At 49.0% G+C, this 21,758-nt stretch overlaps 1 long non-coding RNA gene across 1 annotated transcript in view; it reads right to left on the bottom strand.

Annotated features, from left to right (window-relative positions):
* Window positions 1-9,443, bottom strand: part of LOC141277611 (uncharacterized) — an 83,783-nt gene extending 74,340 nt beyond the window's left edge. The window contains exon 1 of the long non-coding RNA XR_012329249.1: window positions 8,879-9,443. This is a non-coding gene — a long non-coding RNA (uncharacterized lncRNA). The remainder of the gene's footprint in view (window positions 1-8,878) is intronic.
* Window positions 9,444-21,758: the final 12,315 nt, after the last annotated feature.

The following is a 21,758-nucleotide window of genomic DNA, read 5'->3' on the forward strand; positions in this document are numbered from 1 at the left end:
TACACCCCTGCTGCCAGTCCGCAAACCTAACAGTAAAGACTACCGCCCAGTGCAGGACCTGAGGGAAGTCAACAGACGGGTCATAGACATCCATCCTACTGTGCCCAACCCATACACTCTTTTGAGCGCCCTTAGTCCAGAAAAACAATGGTATACTGTGCTGGACCTCAAAGATGCCTTTTTTAGTTTACCCTTGGCGCCCAAAAGTCAAGAACTCTTTGCCTTCGAATGGTCAGACCCCGAGAGAGGTATAAACGGACAACTCACCTGGACCAGACTTCCCCAAGGATTCAAAAACTCGCCTACCTTGTTTGATGAGGCCCTACACGAGGATCTCAGTGAGTACCGGAGACAAAACCCCAATGTAACCCTCCTGCAGTATGTTGATGATCTCTTAATAGCTGCTGAGACCGCTGAAGCCTGCCTGCAGGGAACCAGAAACCTCCTACGGACTCTCGGCACCCTGGGATACCGAGCCTCTGCCAAGAAAGCACAGATCTGCAGGCCTGAGGTAACTTACCTGGGATACCTATTGAAAGGGGGGCAACGATGGCTCACAGATGCACGGAAGGAAACCGTCCTCCGCATCCCCAGACCCACCACGCCTCGACAGGTGAGGGAATTTTTGGGGTCGGCTGGGTTCTGCCGTTTATGGATACCCAAATTTGCTGAAATGGCCAAACCGCTATACCTAGCCACCAAAGAGCAGACGCCCTTTGAATGGACAGAAGAGGCTGAGCAGTCATTTCAGCAGATCAAAACTGCCTTGCTATCCGCACCCGCCCTGGGTCTCCCTGATGTCTCCAAGCCCTTCCACCTCTTTGTAGATGAAAGCAAAGGCATAGCTAAGGCCATGTTGACCCAGCCCCTCGGTCCTTGGCCCCGGCCTGTTGCTTACCTATCAAAAAAATTGGACCCAGTGGCTGCCGGCTGGCCTCCTTGCCTCCGGATGATCGCCGCCACGGCCCTAATGGTAAAGGATGCTGACAAACTAACTATGGGGCAGGAGTTGCATGTCACCACCCCCCACGCCATCGACGGGGTTCTCAAACAGCCTCCCGACCGATGGATGAGCAATGCTCGATTGGTCCACTACCAGGGTCTACTGTTAAATCCCCTCAGAATCAGCTACACTCCGCCGCGGGCATTAAACCCTGCCTCCCTATTACCTGACCCAGATTTGGACTCCCCACTCCATGACTGTGCAGAGGTACTGGCCCAGATCCATGGGGTTCGGGAAGACCTACGTGACCAGCCCCTACCGGATGCACAAGTCACATGGTTCACTGACGGCAGCAGCTTTGTCCAGCAAGGTCAGAGGTATGCAGGGGCAGCAGTAACATCAGAAACTGAGGTGATATGGGCAGAGACTCTCCCCCCAGGGACCTCAGCCCAAAAAGCTGAATTAATTGCCCTGACCCAAGCTCTCAAGATGAGCAAAGGCCAAAAAGCCACCATACACACAGACAGCCGATATGCTTTCGCTACCGCACATATACGTGGCGCAATATACCGAGAGCGGGGACTACTCACAGCAGAGGGCAAAGACATCAAGAACAAAGAGGAAATCCTGGCCTTGCTAGCGGCCATATGGGAACCCAAAAAGCTAGCCATTGTACACTGCCCGGGGCATCAAAAACCCACGAATCCAGTCACCCGAGGCAACAATTTGGCAGACCAGACGGCTCGAAAGGCGGCACACACTCCAATACCATTACTTCCCCTGCAACTGCCGGATCCAGGGCCCCGGGAACTACCGCCCCAACCCGACTACTCGGAGGATGACATCAGATGGATGAGCAAGCTTCCTCTAACCCAGGTTAGAGACGGATGGTGGCGGGACGCTAAAAACAATATCCTCCTTCCTGAGAGACTAGGAACCCTGGTCCTTGAACGGATCCACCGTAGCACCCACTTGGGCGCCCGACGGCTACAGGATCTCATCAGGCAGACTGGACTTAAAATTAAAAATGTCTCCGAGAAGACTGAACGACTGGTTGCTGACTGTGCAGTCTGCCAACTCCATAATGCCAGCACCCACCCGCCAACCACTGGCATCCGGGAAAGAGGAAACCAGCCCGGAGCCTACTGGGAAGTGGACTTCACGGAGGTAAAGCCTGGCAAATATAGGTATAAATATTTACTGGTGTTTATAGATACCTTTTCAGGTTGGACTGAGGCATTCCCAACCAAGAATGAGACTGCACGAATAGTAGCTAAGAAGCTACTAGAAGAGATCCTGCCCAGGTATGGCTTTCCAGTTATGATAGGGTCCGACAACGGGCCAGCCTTCGTTTCTAAGGTAAGTCAGGATCTGGCTTCCATACTTGGGGCTAATTGGAAATTACATTGTGCATACCACCCCCAGAGTTCAGGACAGGTAGAAAGGATGAATAGAACTCTAAAAGAGACCTTGACTAAATTGACCATGGAGACTGGCGCTAACTGGGTAGTCCTACTCCCCTACGCTCTGTTTAGGGTGCGAAATTCCCCCTATAAGCTAGGATTTACTCCCTATGAAATAATGCATGGTAGGCCTCCTCCTATCATCCCTAATCTAAAGACTAACCTTATCCAATTGGACCCAGAAAATAATCTCCTGTCTTCCCTCCAAGCCTTACAGCGGATACACGAGACAATCTGGCCCAAACTAAAAGAGCTATATGCAACAGGACCCCCACCTACTCCACACCAGCTCCGGCCAGGTGACTGGGTCCTTGTCAAACGCCATCGACAAGAGACCCTAGAACCCAGGTGGAAAGGACCTTACCAGATCATCCTGACAACGCCGACAGCCATTAAGGTGGACAGCATAGCTGCCTGGATCCATCACACGCACGTCAAGCCGGTGGACCCATTTTCTGACCTCATCAAGTCTACTAAAGCTGACGTCACCTGGACTGTTGACCGGAGTAAGAACAATCCCCTCAAACTGACTTTCCGCCGTACCCTCCCCCATGATGACCAAGGTACTGCTGATAGCCCTAATGATAGTCCTAACCCTCAACCCTCGAGCCACGAGGGGAGGATTCGGCCCTCCCCCCAATAAGAATACTTTAATACAACTACTATATGGTGCACCGTGCGAGTGCAGGGGAGGTACTATGGAGACTCCTGTTGTTCCCCGAGGGTATACTCATATGCAGGACTGCGGGGGCATAACTGCGTATCTTGTTCAGGAATATAGGGTTACCGGGGCCTCTCAAAACTGGCAATGCTACCGTAAGCCTAAGCCACTTCCCCCTCGAGCTACTTGCCCCTGTTCTACCTTCCAGGAATCAATGCATAGCATGTGCTATTCCTCTTACCAGCAATGTATAGGGGCCAATAACAAGACTTATTTCACAGCCATACTACAGAATAATAAAAGCCCCACCATTAGTGATGATAATAAATACCTTCAGGCTGGATGCACTGGCACCCCCGGGACCCCGGTACGCTGGAATACCAGGGCCCCCACACATATGTCAGACGGTGGGGGGCCCCAGGACGCAGTGCGCCAGATAGAAACCCGAAGACAAATAGAAGAGGCCTATCGGCATCTGTACCCACAGCTCAGCTACCACCCCCTAATTCTCCCTAAGGTCGATCCCTCTGAATTGGACTCCCAGACCATGTCCATACTAGAAGCTACTTTTGCGCTTTCGAATACCACCAACCCCAACTTAGCACAGGATTGCTGGCTCTGCCTTCCTCAAGGACCGCCCCGCCCTATAGCCATCCCCACCTTCGCCAATTTAAATATCAGCGAACGATGTAACCCTACTTCACTCCCCGAGCCGTTCCCCATACAATTTTCAAAATTTTCAACCACCTTTAATACCTCATGCTTTGTCAAGAACGATTCCCTCTCTAACGCCAGTATTGACTTGGGAATCCTTTCATCCACTGGATGTAGTCAATATATCCCCGTGAACTCCTCCCTCTGTAGTCCTAATACCACTGTCTTTGTCTGTGGAAGTAACCTAGCATACACCTATTTACCCCCGAATTGGACAGGGGTCTGCACCCTGGCCACCCTTCTCCCCAATGTAGACCTGATCTCGGGAGACACCCCGTTGCCCATTCCCAGCTTTGACCTCTGGGCAGGCAGAACCAAACGAGCCATTACAGTCCTACCCCTCCTGGTAGGATTAGGAATTACAGGAGCTGTGGCCACAGGGAGTACAGGTCTTGGGGTCTCCCTTCACTCCTATAGTCAGCTGTCTAGGCAATTAATAGAAGATGTAGAAACTCTCTCTGGGACCATGCAGGACTTACAGGACCAATTAGATTCACTGGCCGAGGTGGTCCTACAGAATAGGAGGGGCTTAGACTTACTGACAGCTGAACAGGGTGGGATATGCCTCGCCCTAAAAGAAAAATGTTGTTTCTATGCAAATAAATCAGGCATTGTAAGAAATAAGATCCACCAGCTCCAGGAAGACCTAGCTCGCCGCCGGCAAGAATTAGCGGATAATCCCCTTTGGTCAGGATTTCATGGGATGCTCCCCTTCCTCCTCCCCATCCTGGGCCCTCTACTATGCCTCCTTCTCCTCCTCACTATAGGCCCCTGTATACTCAGTAAAGTCATGAATTTTGTTCGCGAAAGAATAAATACAGTCCAGCTAATGATATTAAGAACACAATATCAGCCCTGCGAGGCCTCAGAAATTGAAGAAACGGAGCCTTGAGGACCCAAGATTGGCTCCTCTGGTTCATGAGAAAGGGGGGAATGAGGGGGCTATGTTCTAGTTTGGTGAGAATAGGACTGAGTTGACGCCCTGCATTCAATTTGTGCTTTTCCTGGAATTTCTTTTCTGTTCTTTCCGGAGGGGAAGGGCCGAAAAAGGACCATTCTAGGGCGCGGCGCTGGGCTTGCCACATTTGGGAGCGCCGCCTGAAGTTGGGCGCACAGCCTCCCGACGCCCTGCCGTTGGGCTGGTGGAGGCCGCAGCACTGCTAGGGTTGTATCAGTCCTCCTGTTTGCACTATTTCTTTTTGCGACCATGGCCCCGCCTTAAGTATTTCTAATTAAGAAACAAAACCTCAGGAAACCGAAACTTAACCAGCCGCTCTCGCTTCTGTAATTACGCCTGCTGACCCGCGCCCCCCCCCCCCCCCCCCGCAATGGTCCAACCAATCAGACGGCGACTAGTGTCTCTGTTTAAAAGTCAACCAATCGGCGACTAGTGTCTCTGTTTAAAAGTCAACCAATCGGCGACTATATTTGTACCGGTCTATAAAAGAGCTGTACTAAACTCCGCCAGGACCTCTTAGCGTCACCGGCAACGAGTGCGCGGAGGTCCGGGTTCGAACCTGCAATAAATGACCCTTGCCGTTTGCCTTTGACTCTCGACTCTGGTGGTCTTGTGGAGGGGCCTCGCGACCTTGGGCATTTCAATCCCTCCATCCCAACCCACCCAACTACTCCCACCCTCAGCCCATTAAGGAACCAGCTCAGGGAATGAGCAAAGCACCTGTTACTTGTTTTCACTCCCTCCCACTGCAGGACAAGTCCCAAGACAGCCTCGCCTGAATTGCTCATCTGCCTTCTAATCAATTTCTATTGATTACAGAGACCAAGGACCCAGGCAGGGAACACAGTGACCTGCTTGCCTGAGGGCACAGCTGAAGGTCAGGACCGTTGCCAGCTACCTCTGCAACCGAGTTCTCAAAGTAAAGAATCACCATCTTTCCTGAAGACTCTCTAGTGGAAGATGCTCATTTGGCTTGTGTACTGTATGTTACTAACACATCATGCATAAACAACCATTTACTCCTAAGCGGAAACCGCCATGCCTTGACAGTTGGCATTATATTTACTTGCAAGACACAAACTTATGCACACAATTTCTGATGAGACTTGGGAGACCCTGTCGTGAGCCCATGATGGCAGAATGAAATCATCTTTTTTTAAACCTATTTCTTTTCTCTCTTTTTTTTTTCGGCCGTGGCTTGCAGGATCTTAGTTCCCCAACTAGGGATCAAACCCCTGCCCCCTGCAGTGGAACCGTGGAGTCCTAACCACTGGATCCCCGGGAAAGTCCCCCCTTAAACCTATTTCTTGAACAAGGAGCTCTCCAGGTGGAGAGCGGACAACTGACCTTTGGCCAAGAGAAAGCCACACCGCTTTTATACCCAGGGAAGAATAAAGAGTATCCTCATCGTGGACATGCAGAGCTCTGCGGAATGTTTCCTATCGACCCCAGCCAGCATCCTTGCTAACTCTGATGAACGCTGCAGGCCCAGAAACGGAGTGGCCTGGTGTCTGCAGAGGGAGCCCAACCCTGAAGAACGGTTTGTTACGTGGGGTCTACAAGCCCCGCCTGGTGGTTTTGATGTTTTTCCTTCCTAGTTCCTTCTGGTCAATTATATCTCTTATAAAACAAAACATACGTGTTTTCCACTGTAACAAACCCTTCTGTGTCATATTTTATCTCCCTTAGCCTATGTCACATTAACTGTGTAACTTATTCCCGTCTTGATTTTAAAATTTCACTAAATAAAACTATCGCTTTTGTTGTCATGCCAGGCAAAAAAAGGAGTGATGTTCTGGTTAACAGTTGGGCAAATAGGGGGAGGATTCAGCTGGCCACTCTGGGGAACACTGTAATGGTGATTAACGCTTCTTCTGTAGCAGGGAAATGTTGAACTCATGAGGCGTTTTTAAGCCAAATGCCATCTCGTCTCTGCTGACAAAGCGAACTGGACACAGGAGTGGCATTTACCTGAACGGAAATGAGGGGCAGCTAATCCACCCCTCCATGTTTCCACCCATGAAACACAAGAACAGAAGTCAGGGAAAACAAAGACGCAGCCATGGAAGGAGGAAGACCCTGATCTGAGGCAGGGGATACAACTGCAAGAGGAAACAAATCAAGGATGAAACGGACAGACCCCAGGGGACAGATAAAAAAAATAAAAGATGGGGGGTGGTGGGAGCTGGACAAAAAGGAACAGAGACCAGTCTCTACGAAGAAGAAACGGCAAAAAAATTAAACTGTACTGGGAAAAAAAAGTCCCCTTTTTCTTCATGGGATAAAAGATACCTTCTCTCTGGAGGCATTGGGTGGGGAAGCAGCTAATGTTGCCTAAGTATGAGAACATGAATATACAACTTATGGACGCTGTCACAGACCGGGGGATGGACCCCTCCCCCCATGTCCCCGGCCTCTTGTTTCTAAGAAAAGCTTTACCCTCCTAGGCCTTGCGGGATCTCCAGAGAGCAAATTTAATCAGAGAAGTGAGAAAATATATAAACAAAGGAACACAGTCACGCAAGACAATAGTTTAGCCATTAACAGAGTCAAGGGCTTTCAGTTCCTCCCTAAGGGCTACAGATCATATTCTGAGCCACGTTCTTTGCATTGCTTTGCAGAGACCGAAAGCCCCGCCAGGTGGGAGAAGTTACCTGCGTGCCGCCCACCAGCATGGAGACCCCAGGTGGTTGCAATCAGAAGGTTGACGACGCGGACGCCTGGTCCCCCACCAACCAAGCCGAAGAAGGTCCACGAGCTGACCTCGCACCCGAAACCCTCTCCCTCGCCCTGGTTTAAAAGCCTTTCCCTGAAGGCCCTCGGGGAGTTCGCGTCTTCAGCGCGAGCCGCCCTTCTCTAGACTTGGCCGCACGTGGGGCGTCTTGCAGACAAACGCTGCTCTTTCCTTCACCACAACCCGGGGTCAGGAGCTGGGCTTCGCTGAGCACGGGATTCGGGTTTGCTTTGGTAACAATTATCTGCAAGCGCCGCCCTCGACGCGGCTAGCGAACAGGCTTGGGTAGCTGGGCATCCTCTGAATTTCCCCGTGTACCCCAGGGGGGCACAGACCCTGCCCTCAGGGGACTTACACAGGAGAAGCACGTGGACATAAAACATGAAACGCGGTAGAGTCTTCTCCGGGTTAAATGCATCTGCAGAGAAGGTCTGGGGTGACCAGATTTGGTCTCGGAGAAACTGAGTCATGGAGAATCGTCTATTAGTTACTTGCTGGGGAACACAGCCAGTGGGCTGAGGCTCTGATGGGGAATTGGAAGCATGGAAGAGAAGAGCAGTGCCTTGCTTCAAAGCCAGATTTTCACCAGATACTCAACCAGAATGGCTTTCGGCGGGGGGAGGGGCAGGAAGGGCAGATGGGACCCATCGTTTGGGAAATGTTTAACACACGCAGCCAAAGGCCCCATATAAGATTATGAAACAGGCACCAGGAAAGTGTTAAGTCCAGCTCCTCTGCTAGGATAATACACTCACTGTCTTCGGAAAGTTTCAGGTCTTAATCACTTACCTTTAGGTTTTAAAAGCTACAGGGTTTTCTAATTGAACTATAGTTGCTGTATAGTCTATTAGCTTCAGGTGAACTTGATTCAGTATTTTTATATATTTCCAAAAACAGCACAAATGGCAAAGTGAGCTAAAAACATCACAATTTCCCCTCAAACTGATACATCGAAAGGCATACAATTCCAGTAATTAGAAAAATGCATCTTCATTTCTAGATAGTATTTAACCTGGATTCCACACCTTGCTCTGACAATGGTCCAACTCATTAAGAATTCAGCCCATTTCTCTCCCACGGCTGTCTGACCAAGTGCATGGGTGACCACAGCCTGGGCTGGATGGAAAAGATGCGACACAAAACAAAGATAGGCAGGTGGGTGCAGGAGGCTTTGGGGTGTCATATTCCATCCAGCTCCACCATATGCAAGTTTGGCAACAGTTTGGGGAGACTGCTGTTGGAGTCTTAATTATTCTTTCTTTTCCCCCGAGTGACCCTATTTAAACTAGGGAGAGTGTAAGCCTCCCTTTCCTCTGTGAGGCTGAACGGGATTGAACGTGCCTCTGTAGAAAAGCACGTGGAAATCCAGCCCAGGCGGCACACCTAAAGGCACCCGCACTCTTACCTTTGCATCCCACTGACGGCACAGGATCCTACTCAACAGCGTCATGAAAAACGGCACCAGCGTCTTGTCATCCCTCCTGCACACACGTCTCAGACCTCTCACCCGGCCGGTGGGGCTGGTGGTGGGCACACTGACCGAGATGCAGTATCTTTAGGTGACTCAGCATGTGATGAGCGCCCCAAGACTTGTCACAGAGCAAAGGCTCACCGCCCGACGTGCATAGAAGCCAATGCAATGGCACAAGCTTTCCCAGAAGACGAAGAGATTCACCGTCAGCTCAACCAGCAGCAGCCCGGGCTCGCAAATCCGTCTCCAGGATTCGGCGTCCGGAGTGAACTTTAAGGGGTCAGGGAGTTTCAAGCTTGGAAGCTGATTGGCTAGTCTCCAATCAGGCCATATGAGCTACTCCTGCAGATGGAAGCCAGATTTTCCTCATTGAAGGGGTTCTCGCTTCGTAAAGGGCTCCAGTGGTAACATTTCTAGTCCTTAAGTTGTGTAGACTTAAGATTCTTGGCTCCGAGATCACCCTAGAAACATGGGTTCCCGTCCTGAGCATGTGCAGTGCTGTCTCTGTAAAATAAATCGGGTATTGATGAATCAACGACCTATTAAATGAGGCGAAACCAGGTGCAGCTGGTGCTGTTTCAGTTTGATTAATCAACAACCTACTTAAGGAGGCAAAGCCAGTTTAAGCTGGTCCGTGATTTCCGTGCCGTTACAAACTGACTCCTGAAACCACGTCTGATGTATCACGGGACATACAAAGAAAGTCATCTTACTTTTTTTTTCTCGGTACGCGGTCGTCTCACTGTTGCGGCTTCTCCCGTTGCGGAGCGCAGGCTCCGGACGCGCAGGCTCCGCGGCATGTGGGGTCCTCCCGGACCGGGGCATGAACCCGCGTCCCCCGCATCGGCAGGCGGACTCCCAACCACTGCGCCGCTGGGGAAACCCTCATCTTACTTTTTGCAACCATGTGCTTGAATACCGGGCATAGCGCACGGGCAAACGGTCCTTGAATTCTTTCCTTCTTCCAGAAATGAGACCCAGGCTCTCGTTAACCCAGAGAGGTGATGACGAAATTGCAAATAATCTCAGTGTTTTCCCTGAGCGCCCCTCTGTGGGGCCAGCATAGAATCATTGGAGGAACTTCTTAAAAATACTGTCGACCTGATACCTACCCAGGTCACTCTCAGAGGACGGGGCCCAGGAATGTGTGTTTTTATGGGCTGTCAGGACTGAACTGGATGCACAGCCAGGTTGAGGAAGCACTTGTTGATTAGGGAGGGCAGAAGAGCTGGGTATAAAAGCCCACTCGCTTATTCATCATCACAGGCGCCCCAGAGTTCCCACGGTGGATAAAGTGGGATATTAACAGGGCCTTTCTCTCAACATCTGCAGAGGAGTGAGTGAGAAGACAGACCTGAAAGCCCCTGATACACTGCATCCCGCTAACCAACCAGAGCCTGCTCTGTAGATGGAAGGTCGTCGGAGGATGATGGAGGGTCAGCATTTCAGCCCAGTGAGTCTAACAGCCAACATCAAACATCACACACGGTGTGTCTGGGAGAACAAAGCAGTGGATTCGCCCCGAGAACACAGAGAAATGGCGAGCACTCACTGGGTGTCGTTCAGGTAACATTACTGCCCTGAACACGGACGCGGCCAAGCCATGCAGTTTGATGAGCCACTGAGTGCATACACCCGTATTAGTCTCCCCGGGGTCGCCATCACACATGACCACACACCAGATGGCTGAAACCAACAGAAACGTATCTTCTCTCAGTTCTGGAGACCAGACGTCTCAGATCAAGGTGTGGGCAGGGCTGTTTCTGGAGGCTCCAGGGTAGAATCTGTTGTAGGTTTATCTCCAGAATCCGGGGGCTGCTGGCTATCCTTGCTGGTCCTTGGCTTGTAGACACATCTCTCCAATCTCTGTTCCATCGTCACATGGCTTCTCCTCTCAGTGTCTCTCTGTGTCTCCTCTTCTTATAATGAGACCAGTTATACTGGATTAAAGACCCACCCTCAGAAGCAACCTAAATGTCCATCAACAGACGAATGGATGAAGATGTGGTGCATTTATACAATGGAATACTACTCAGCCCTTAAAAAGAATGAAATAATGCCATCTGCAGCCACAAGGATGGACCTTGAGGGTGTTATGCTAAGTGAAATAAGTCAGAGAGAGAAAGACAAATGCTGTATGATCTCACTTATATGTGGAATCTAAAAAATACAACCAAGTAGTGACTACTGTATAACAAAACAGAAGCAGGCTCACAGATACCGAGAACAAACGAGTGGTTTCCAGTGTGGGGAAGGCGCAAGATAGGGGTTGGTGATTAAGAGGTCCAGACTGCTATGTATAAATAAGCTACAGGAACATATTGCCCCAAATGGCACTATTTCATTCTTTTTCATGGCTGAGCCGTATTCCATTGTATATATGAACCACTTCTTGTTTATCCATTCCTCTGTTGATGGACATTTAGGTGGCTTCCATGTCTTGGCTATTGTAAATAGTGCTGCTATGAACTTTGGGGTGCATGAATCTTTTCGAATTAATTTTGCCTGGATATGTGCCCAGGAGTGGGATTGCTGGATCACATGGTAGCTCTAGTTTTAGTTTTTTAAGGAACCTACATACTGTTCTCCATAGTGGCTGCAGCAACTTACATTCCCACCGACAGGGCAGGAGGGTTCCCGTTTCTCCACACCCTGCCCAACATCTGTTATTTGTGTTCTTTTTAATGATGGACCTCTGACCGCTGTGAGGTGATGTCTCACTGTGGTTTTGATGTGGACCTTTGTTTTTTTTTTTTTTTTTTTGCGGTACGCAGGCCTCTCACCACCATGGCCTCTCCCATTGCGGAGCACAGGTTCCGGACGCGCAGGCCCAGCGGCCATGGCTCACGGGCCCAGCCACTCCGCGGCATGTGGGATCTTCCCAACCGGGGCACGAACCCATGTCCCCTGCATCGGCAGGCGGACTCTCAACCACTGCGCCACCAGGGAAGCCCCTCTCACTGTGGTTTTGATCTGCATTTCCCTGATGATTAGCAACGTTGAACACCTTTTCGTGTACCTGTTAGCTGGCTTGGAGAACCAATTCTAAAGCTTTTTCCTACGGCCTGTTTAGCAATAAGCCAGGATACTCTGCTCCACGTGGCATCTTCTAACCAAGAAGCCAAAAATGGTGTTCCACCAAAAGAGCAGCTGGTTCAGCTCACAACACAGTATCTGCACAAGCACTCTGCTTCACAGTAACTATCGTATTTTGTTAATATAGCAGAAGTGCTTTATTTAAAAAAATCATTTAATTCTATAGCTTTTAAAATATTTAATCCATTGGCTTTAAAAAATTGTTTTCATTTATAAATTTAGCTTATTTTTGCTATCCTTTCTGGTTTTCTTTCTTGAGATATAATTCACATATGGTACAATCACCCTTCTAAGCATGCAATTCAGTAGTTTTGGGTGTATTTTTGAGTAGCCCCCGCTCGCTGCAACTAGAGAAAGCCCGCACGCAGCAACGAAGGCCCAATGCAGCCAAACATAAATAATTATAAAAAAAAAGCTGGATGGAAACAGGGAAATGGAGCATTATAATATATATTACATTTTTCAAGGAGAATATATTCAGAAATGACTGCCATACATACAAGAATACTAAGGAGGATAAAAACCATAAATAAACCACCGTCGATTAGTTTTGAATCATGAGATGTAGGGATTTCACAAGAAAGGATGACCCTGATAAAGGATGGAATGAGGTGAGTTTGGCTTTGCCGGTCCGGGAGCACGGACTAATCTGATTTTCTCTGTGATGTTCCTCTTTCCCCATAATCTATGCGTAACCCATGAATGACCAGATCAGGGGAAGACAGAAGCACAGACCCATGAAAAGCAAACCAAGTCAGATGAACAGAATGGCCTGTAATAGAAACGCCCAATTCGTAGGAAAAACGAAGGTTTCAGGAGTCATTTCACTGGGATTTTGGTGATGCCGGCTGTAAAATTGAGGTGCGTGATAAATTCAGGTTCACTGGGGAAAGCACATGAGGACCAGTGCACCCCCAATGGAGAAGGGGACACAGTCACAGTGAAAAGACGGGTCTACATACATACACGGGGGTGTGGTTGTATCTAGTTGTGTTAAATTGTCCCTTTATGTGCTATAGGCTGAACTGTCCCCTCCAAATTCACGTGTTGAAGTCCTAGCCCCCAGGACCTCAGAATGTGAGAATATTTGGAGATGAGGGTCTTCAAAGAGGGGATGAAGGTAAATGAGGTCATTAGGGTGGGTCCTGATCCCATAGGACAGGTTTCCTTATAAGAAGAGATCAGGACACAGACGGGCAGAGAGGGACGACCCTGTGAGGACTCGGGGAGGAGAGGCCGTCTACAAGCCCAGGAGAGAGGCCTCAGGAGGGACCAGCCCTGCTGACCCTTGGATTTCAGATTCCGGCCTCCAGGACTGGGAGATATACATGCCTGATGTTTAAAAGTGCCCCCAGTCTGGGGCATTTTATGGCAGCCAGAGCAAACAGATACATCACGATTTTACAAACGCTTTTAAAAATTATAGCAATCAGCACACCTGCAGGTCCCATACAGCAATTTGTGGAATACACCAGCAAACTTCATTTTAGGGTCAATCAAAAACAAAGTGCGATTTAAGTGTGAAAAACTGAGTTATGGGATAAAGTTTTAAAGCACCGTGAAGACACGATAGAATACATTTGCACAGGTACACGCCCTGCAAGCAATCCCATGCTAAGGTCACATTTCTGTGATCTGTATTCGAATCAAAAAGCATTCGTATCTTTTGGCCCCAAAATGTCAATACGAATGCTAACAGTTTGCAACATCACTAACCGAACACCACATGGCAAACTCAGTGGGAAAGGGCAACGCAAAACCAGCCGTGACCTACAACCAAGAGGTGAGAATAAGCACCGTGGCATCCACAACCGGCTGTATGCAATCACCGCACTGACATCCAGAACCGACTGTATACAATACCCATGATGCCCCTTCCTGAAATTGGGGGAACTGCAGTTGAGATGGGCTGGGAGCTGGGACCCTTTGCTGCAGGGCTTGCACCTGGACACACCTCTCCTCCAGCAGCAAAATACAAAGAAACTAGAAGGGACTAAAAATAACCGCACACAGCTGTGGGAAATTACAAACAATGAGACACAAAAAGACCAACCCCCAACTGCCATTTCTGAGGTGTTTCGAGCAAAAGCAGGTCCTGAGCGTGATTCCTGTGCACTGCACCACCGAGGGGTGGGCAGACCCCCTAGGCCATCCCTCCATCCCAACCCACCCAACTACTCCCACCCTCAGCCCATTAAGGAACCAGCTCAGGGAATGAGCAAAGCACCTGTTACTTGTTTTCACTCCCTCCCCCTGCAGGACAAGTCCCAATACAGCCTCTCCGGAATCCCTCATCTGCCTTCGAATCCATTTCTATTGATTAGAGAGAACAAGGACCCAGGCAGGGAACACAGTGACCTGCTTCCCTGAGGGCACAGCTGAAGGTCAGGACCGTTGCCAGCTACCTCTGCAGCCGAGTTCTCAAAGTAAAGAATCACCATCTTTCCTGAAGACTCTCGGAAGATGCTCATTTGGCTTGTGTACTGTATGTTACTAACACGTGATGCGTAAACAACCGTTTACTCCTAAGCGGAAACCACCAATGCCTGGACAGTTGGCATTATATTTACTTGCAAGACACAAACTTACGCACACAATTTCGGATGATTCATGAGACTTGGGAGTGCCTGTCATGAGCCCATGATGGCAGAATGAAATCATCTTTTTTTAAACCTATTTCTTTTCTCTTTCTTTTTTTTGGCCGTGGCTTGCAGGATCTTAGTTCCCCGACCAGGGATCAAACCCGTGCCCCCTGCAGTGGAAGCGTGGAGTCCTAACCACTGGACCCCCGGGAAAATCCCGCCATAAACCTATTTCTTGAACAAGGAGCTCTCCAGGTGGAGAGCGGAGAACTGACCTTGGGTCAAGAGAAACCCACAACCCTTTTATACCCAGGGAAGAATAAAGACTATCCTTATCGTGGACATACAGAACTCTGCAGAATGTTTCCTATCGACCTCAGCCAGCATCCTTGCTAACTCTGAGGGACGCTCCAGGCCCAGAAACGAAGTGGCCTTGTGTCTGCAGAGGGAGCCCAACCCTGAAGAACGGTTTGTTACCTGGGGTCTACAAGCCCCGCCTGGTGGTTTTAGATGATGTTTTTCCTTCCTAGTTCCTTCTGATCAGTTATCTCTTATAAAACAAAACATACGTGTGTTCCACTGTAACAAACCCTTCTGTGTCATATTTTAGCTCCCTCAGCCTATGTCACATTAACCGTGTAACTTATTCCCGTCTTGATTTTAAAATCTCGCTAAATAGAACTATCGCTTTTGTTGTCGTGCCAGGCAAAAAAGGAGTGCTGTTTTGGTTAATAATTGGGCAAACGGGGAGGATTCTGCTGGCCACGCTGGGGAACATTGTAATGGTGATTAACGCTTCTTCTGTAGCAGGGAAATGTTGAACTCATGAGGCGTTTTTAAGCCAAATGCCATCTCGTCTCTGCTGACAAAGCGAACTGGACACAGGAGTGGCATTTACCTGAACGGAAATGAGGGGCAGCTAATCCACCCCTCCATGTTTCCACCCATGAAACACAAGAACAGAAGTCAGGGAAAACAAAGACGCAGCCTTGGAAGGAGGAAGACCCTGATCTGAGGCAGGGGATACAACTGCAAGAGGAAGCAAATCAAGGATGAAACGGACAGACCCCAGGGGACAGAGAAAAAAAATAAAAGATGGGGGATGGTGGGAGCTGACAAAAAGAAACAGAGACCAGTCTTTACGAAGAAGAAACGGTAAAAAAGTTAAACTCTACTGATAAAAAAAAGTCCCCTTTTTCTTCATGGCATAAAAGATACCTTCTCTCTGGGAGCATTGGCTGGGGAAGCAGCTAATGTTTCCTGAGTATGAGAACATGAATATACAACTTATGGACGTTGTGACAGACCGGGGAATGGACCCCTCCCCCCATGGCCCCTGCCTCTTGTTTCTAAGAAAAGCTTTACCCTCCTAGGCCTTCCGGGATCTCCAGAGAGAAAATTTCATCAGAGAAGTGAGAAAATATACAAACAAAGGAACACCGTCAGCAAGACAGTAATAGTTTGGCCATTAAACAGAGTCAAGGGCTTTCACTTCCTCCCTAAGGGCTACAGATCAGATTCTGAGCCACGACCTTTGCGTTGCTTTGCAGAGACCGAAAGCCCCACCAGGTGGGAGAAGTTACCTGCGTGCCGCCCACCAGCACGGAGACCCCAGGTGGCTGCAATCAGAAGGTTGACGACGCCGACGCCTGGTCCCCCACCAACCAAGCCGAAGAAGGTCCACGAGCTGACCTCGCACCCGAAACCCTCTCCCTCGCCCTGGTTTAAAAGCCTTTCCCTGAAGGCCCTCGGGGAGTTCGCGTCTTCAGCGCGAGCCACCCTTCTCTAGACTTGGCCGCACGTGGGGCGTCTTGCAGACAAACGCTGCTCTTCCCTTCACCACAACCCGGGGTCAGGAGCTGGGCTTCGCTGAGCACGGGACTCGGGTTCGCTTTGGTAACAATTATCTGCAAGCGCCGCCCTCGACGCGGCTAGCGAACAGGCTTGGGTAGCTGGGCATCCTCTGAATTTCCCCGTGTACCCCAGGGGGCGCAGACCCTGCCCTCAGGGGACTTACACAGGAGAAGCACGTGGACATAAAACATGAAACGCGGTAGAGTCTTCTCCGGGTTAAATGCATCTGCAGAGAAGGTCTGGGGTGACCAGATTTGGACTCGGAGAAACTGAGTCATGGAATCGTCTATTAGTTACTTGCTGAGGAACACAGCCAGTGGGATGAGGGTCTGATGGGGAATTGGAAGCATGGAAGAGAAGGGCAGTGCCTTGCTTCAAAGCCAGATTTTCACCAGAAAAATCAACCAGAATGGATTTTCGGCGGGGGGGAGGGGCAGGAAGGGCAGATGGGACCCATCGTTTGGGAAATGTTAACAGACGCAGCCAAAGGCCCCATATAAGATTATGAAACAGGCACCAGGAAAGTGTTAAGTCCAGCCACTCTGCTAGGATAATACACTTTCTTGGGAAAGTTTCAGGTCTTAATCAGTTACCTTTAGGTTTTAAAAGCTACAGGGTTTTCTAATTGAACTATAGTTGCTGTATAGTCTATTAGTTTCAGGTGAACTTGATTCAGTATTTTTATAGATTTCCAAAAACAGCACAAATTTCAGAGTGAGCTAAAAACATCACAATTTCCCCTCAAACTGATACATCGAAAGACATACGATTCCAGTAACTGGAAAAATGCATCTTTATTTCCCGATGGTATTTAGCCTGGATTCCCGACCTTGCTTTGACAATGGTCCAACTCATTAAGAATTCAGCCCATTTCTCTCCCACGGCTGTCTGACCAAGTCCATGGGTGACCACAGCCTGGGCTGGATGGAAAAGATGGGGCCCAAAACAAAGATGGGCAGGTGGGTGCAGGAGGCTTTGGGGTGTCATATTCCATCCAGCTCCACCAGATTCAAGTTTGGCAACAGTTTGGGGAGACTGCTGTTGGAGTCTTAATTGTTCTTTCTTTTCCCCCGAGTGACCCTATTTAAACTAGGGAGAGTGTAAGCCTCCCTTCCCTCCGTGAGGCTGAACGGGATTGAACGTGCCTCTGCAGAAAAGCACGTGGAAATCCAGCCCAGGCTGCACACAGAAGGGCACCCGCACTCTTACCTTTGCATCCCACTGACGGCACAGGATCCGACTCAACAGCGTCATGAAAAACGGCACCAGCGCCTTGTCATCCCTCCTGCACACACGTCTCAGACCTCTCACCCGGCCGGCGGGGCTGGTGGTGGCCACACTGACCGAGATGCAGTATCTTTAGGTGACTCAGCATGTGATGAGCGCCCCAAGACTTGTCACCGAGCAAAGGCCCGACGTGCATAGAAGCCAATGCTATGGCACAAGCTTTCCCAGAAGACGAAGAGCTTCACCGTCAGCTCAACCACCAGCAGCAGCCCGGGCTCGCAAATGCGTCTCCAGGATTCAGCGTCCGGAGTGAACTTTAAGGGGTCAGGGAGTTTCAAGCTTGGAAGCTGATTGGCTAGTCTCCAATCAGGCCATATGAGCTACTCCTGCAGCTGGAAGCCAGATTTTCCTCATTGAAGGGGTTCTCGCTTCGTAAAGGGCTCCAGTGATAACATTTCTAGTCCTTAAGTTGTGTAGACTGAAGATTCTTGGCTCCGAGATCACCCTAGAAACATGGGTTCCCGTCCTGAGCATGTGCAGTGCTCTCTGTAAAATAAATCGGGTATTGATGAATCAACGACCTATTAAATGAGGTGAAACCAGGTGAAGCTGGTGCTGTTTCAGCTTGATTAATCAACAACCTATTTAACGAGGCAAAGCCAGTTTAAGCTGGTCCGTGATTTCCGTGCCGTTGCAAACTGACTCCTGAAACCACGTCTGATGTGTCACGGGACATGCAAAGAAAGTCATCTTACTTTTTTTTTCTCGGTACGCGGGCGTCTCACTGTTGTGGCTTCTCCCGTTGTGGAGCACAGGCTCCGGACGCGCAGGCTCAGCGGCCATGGCTCACGGGTCCAGCCGCTCCGTGGCATGTGGGATCTTCCCGGACCGGGGCACGAACCCGCGTCCCCCGCATCGGCAGGCGGACTCCCAACCACTGCACCACCGGGGAAACCCTCATCTTACTTTTTGCCACCTTGTGCTTGAATATCGGGCATAGTGCACGGGCAAACGGTCCTCGAATTCTTTCTTTCTTCCAGAAATGAGACCCAGGCTCTCGTTAACCCGGAGAGGTGATGACGAAATTGCAAATAATCTGTGTTTTCCCTGAGCGCCTCTCTGTGGGGCCAGCGATATAATCATTGGAGGAACTTCTTAAAAATACTGTCAACCGGATATCTACCTAGGTCACTCTCAGAGGACGGGGCCCAGGAATGTGTGTTTTTATGGGCTGTCAGGACTGAACTGGATGCACAGCCAGGTTGAGGAAGCACTTGTTGATTAGGGAGGGCAGAAGATCTGGGTATAAAAGCCCACCCCCTTATTCATCATCACAGGAGCCCCAGAGTTCCCACGGTGGATAAAGTGGGATATTAACAGGGCCTTTCTCTCAACATCTGCAGAGAATTGAGTGAGAAGACAGACCTGAAAGCCCCTGATACGCTGCATCCCGCTAACAAACCAGAGCCTGCTCTGTAGATGGAAGGTCATCGGAGGATGATGGAGGGTAAGCATTTCAGCCCAGTGAGTCTAACAGCCAACATCAAATACCATACACGGTGTGTCTGGGAGAGCAACGCAGCGGATTCCCCCCGAGAACACGGAGAAATGGCGAGCACTCACCGGGTGTCGTTCAGGTAACATTACTGCCCTGAACACGGACGGGGCCAAGCCATGCAGTTTGATGAGCCACTGAGTGCGTACACCTGTATTAGTCTCCCCGGGGTCGCCATCACACATGACCACACACCAGATGGCTGAAACCAACAGAAAAGTATCTTCTCTCAGTTCTGGAGACCAGATGTCTCAGATTAAGGTGTGGGCAGGGCTGGTTCCTTCCGGAGGCCCCAGGGGAGAATCTGTTCCAGGTTTATCTCCAGAATCTGGGGGCTGCTGGCCTTCCTTGCTGGTCCTTGGCTTGTAGACACATGTCTCCAATCTCTGCTCCACTGTCACATGGCTTCTCCTCTCAGTGTCTCTGTGTCTTCTCTTCTTATAATGACACCAGTTATACTGGATTAAAGACCCACCCTCAGAAGCAACCTAAATATTCCTCAACAGACGAATGGATGAAGATGTGGTGCATTTGTACAATGGAATACTACTCAGCCCTTAAAAAGAATGAAATAATACCATCTTCAGCCACATGGATGGACCTTGAGGGTGTTATGCTAAGTGAAATAAGTCAGAGAAAGACAAATGCTGTATGATCTCACTTATATGTGGAATCTAAAAAATACAACCAAGTAGTGAATACTGTATAACAAAACAGAAGCAGGCTCACAGATACAGAGAACAAACGAGTGGTTTCCAGTGGGGGGGGGGGCAAGATAGGGGTTGGTGATTAAGAGGTCCAGACTACTATGTATAAATAAGCTACAGGAACATACTGCCCCAAATGGCAGTATTTCATTCTTTTTCATGGCTGAGCCGTATTCCATTGTATATATGAACCACTTCTTGTTTATCCATTCCTCTGTTGATGGACATTTAGGTGGCTTCCATGTCTTGGCTATTGTAAATAGTGCTGCTATGAACTTTGGGGTGCATGAATCTTTTCGAATTAATTTTATCTCGATATATGCCCAGGAATGGGATTGCTGGATCATATGGTAGCTCTAGTTTTAGTTTAAGGAACCTCCATACTGTTGTTCTCCATAGGGGCTGCAGCAACTTACATTCCCACCAGCAGTGCAGGAGGGCTCCCGTTTCTCCACACCCTCCCCAACATCTGTTATTTGTGTTCTTTTTAATGATGGCCTTCTGACCGGTGTGAGGTGATGTCTCACTGTGGTTTTGATCTGCATTTCCCTGATTATTAGCAACGTTGAACATCTTTTCGTGTACCTGTTAGCTGGCTTGGAGAACCGATTCTAAAGCTTTTTCCTAGGGCCTGTTTAGCAATAAGCCAGGATACTCTGCTCCACGTGGCATCTTCTAACCAAGAAGCCAAAAATGGTGTTCCGCGAAAAGAGCTGGTTCAGCTCACAACTCAGTATCTGCACAAGCACTCTGCTTCACAGTAACTATCATATTTTGTTAATGTAGCAGAAGTGCTTTATTTCAAAAAGTATTTACTTCTATAGCTTTTTAAAAATTAATCCATTGGCTTTTAAAAAGTGTTTTAACTTAGTTTATTTTTTGCTATCCTTTCTGGTTTTCTTTATTGAGATATAATTCACATATGGTAAAATTCATCCTTCTAAGCATGCAATTCAGTAGTTTCGGGTGTATTTATGAGGTTGGCTTTAGCATTTTCACAGAGTTGAGCAACCACTACCACAGTTTCTTTTTTTAACATTTTTCCATCGCCACAAAAAGAAACATCTCACGCCTTCGCTGTCACTCTCCACCCCCTCCCCCAGCCCCTGGCATCCACGAATCTCCCTTCTGTCTCTGTGGATTTGCCTGTTCCGTATTTTTCTGTAAATAGAATCACACACTGTATGTCCTTCTGTGTCTACTCTGTCAGTGAGCATCCTGTGTTCAAGGTCCATCCACGTGGTAGCCTGTGTCAGAGCTTCACTCCTTGTCCTGGCTGAGTCATATTCCACTGTGTGCATGGACCCCCTTCTGTCTATCCATCCATCCATCCATCCATCCATCCGTCCGTCCATCCATCCAACCACCCACAGATACTTGGGTTGTGTCTACTTTCTGGCTGTTGTGATTAGTGCTGCTACGAACATCCATGTACAAAAGTTTTCATGGAGATATACATTATATATATGTCTTTGTTTCCCCTGGGTATATTCACCAATATATACACCCAGGAGTGGAGTGGCTAGGTTATACAGAAGTTCTACTTTTAACATGTTGTGGAGCTGCCAGACTGTTTTCCAAAGTGTCTGTGCCCTTTTCCATCCTCGCCAGCCATGTAGGAGAGTTCTGATTTCCATCCACATCCTTGTCAACACTTGTTATTACCTGACTTTGATTTTAGCCATCTGACTGGGTGTGAAGTGATATTTCACGGTCATTTTGGTTTGTATTTCTCTAATGACTAATAGTCACTGAGCATTTTTCTTAAGTGCTTATTGGCCTTTGTGTATCTT

Source organism: Tursiops truncatus, chromosome X (genome assembly GCF_011762595.2).
Source record: "Tursiops truncatus isolate mTurTru1 chromosome X, mTurTru1.mat.Y, whole genome shotgun sequence".
Taxonomy (NCBI): Eukaryota; Metazoa; Chordata; class Mammalia; order Artiodactyla; family Delphinidae; genus Tursiops; species Tursiops truncatus.